General features: G+C 48.3%; 1 pseudogene; it reads left to right on the forward strand.

The window, feature by feature from the left end:
- The first annotated feature begins 302 nt into the window (after positions 1 to 302).
- Positions 303 to 1,389, forward strand: LOC126493827 (vomeronasal type-1 receptor 2-like; annotated as a pseudogene).
- Positions 1,390 to 1,712: the final 323 nt, after the last annotated feature.

The following is a 1,712-nucleotide window of genomic DNA, read 5'->3' on the forward strand; positions in this document are numbered from 1 at the left end:
TGCTGGGATTAAAGGCATACGCCACGACTGACCAGCATGAGAAACCGTGTCTTAAAAAAAAGGTGGAATACAACAGAGGAAGATAGCTAATGTTGACTTCTGGCCTCCCCAGTCCTGTGGGGCACCCATGTCTATATGTGTACATACATATGTGACACCTTCCACGTCTGTCTACAAATATAAAAATCAGTTAATGAAGCCTCTGGATTCACTGGGCAGCTGTAACCTAAGCACAGTAATAATACCAATGCTTTTCTCTTCCAGGACACAGCTTGGGTCCCTGAACAAAGACCTCCGTAAACATGGTGCAAATGAGTGTTGATGATATGGTCCTTAAGGCTGTATTGCTGCCGCATGTAGGCATAGGCCTGGCAAACACTTGCCTGTTCTCATGTGAGGCTCCTTCCTTCTCACAGAGTACAGACCGAACCCTACAGACCTCACTCTGTCCAACTCAGCCACAGCTAGTTCCTTTGTTCTTCTCTCCAAGGGACCCAGCAAATGATGGACGATATGGGACTGGTGCACGCCCTAGGAGGTTCTGGGTGCCAAGTCTTCTCTTACTTCCATAGGGTGTCTCGAGAACTTTCGCTCTGCACCACCAGCTTGCTGAGCTGCTTTCAGGCGGTCACCGTCAGCCCGAGGCATGGGGTATGGACAGGGCTCAGATGCTGGGTTTCTAGACTCTTCCTGCCTCCTCTGCTGGACTTTCAGTTTGGCCATCAGCACCATCTCTCCCATAGAGATAAAAGTCTTCTGGGATAATAATTCCTCAATGGGGGATGGCATCGCTTACCAGTATGTGGTTGCTGTTACCCATTCAGGGTGCCCTGTTGATGACACTTACGGTAGTAGCCAGCATGTACACCTGCACGAACACCACCAGAGGGTCCAACATGTTCAAAGTTACAGTCTCTGTCTCACCTCCAGGACCTCCTCGGAGGCGAGAGCCACTCAGAGCATCCTGCTCTTGGTGGCTAGCTTCACCACCTTTTAATTCTTCAATCCAATCTACATATTTTATGGCACAAGATCATTTAGCTCCTACTTGTGGCTGCAACGCTCCTTGAAGTTTCTTTTCTTTTTTTTAAAGCTTATTTTTTTAAGATTATTTATTTATTTATATTATGCATTATGCATACAACATTCTGCCTCCATGTATGCCTACAGGCCAGAAGAGGGCGCCAGATCTCATTTCAGATGGTTGTGAGCCACCATGTGGCTGCTGGGAATTGAACTCAGGACCTCTGGAAGAGCAGAGCAGCCTGTGCTCTTAACCAATGAGCCATCTCTCAGCCCTCCTTGAAGTTTCTTGCTATGTGATTCCCCTCCCTGAGTCCCTTGGTGCTGATTTTCCAGAACCCCAGAACACTGAGCTCCTGCTTTTAGATTCTGGGAATGCGCAGCCTGAGTGCCGATCTGTGGGTGAACGTCTGTCACCTCACCAAGTCTTCCTCTTGCCTCTAAAGTCTTTCATGAGAACCTGTGAGTTCACCTTGCTTGCCGTGGAGGAGCTGGAAGGCCCATCAAGAGATACCCTTAAAGGGCTGGAGAGATGGCTCAGCAGTTAAGAGCACTGACTGCTCTTCCAGAGGACTCAGGTTCAGTTCCCAGCACCCACATGGCAGCTCACAACTGTCTGAAGATCCAGTTCCAGGGGATCTGACACCTTCACATCAGTGCACATAAAGTAAAGTAAATAAACAATAAGA

This window comes from Alexandromys fortis, unplaced genomic scaffold (genome assembly GCF_014885135.2).
Source record: "Alexandromys fortis isolate MF-2015 unplaced genomic scaffold, M_Fortis_MF-2015_v1.1 scaffold_339, whole genome shotgun sequence".
Taxonomy (NCBI): Eukaryota; Metazoa; Chordata; class Mammalia; order Rodentia; family Cricetidae; genus Alexandromys; species Alexandromys fortis.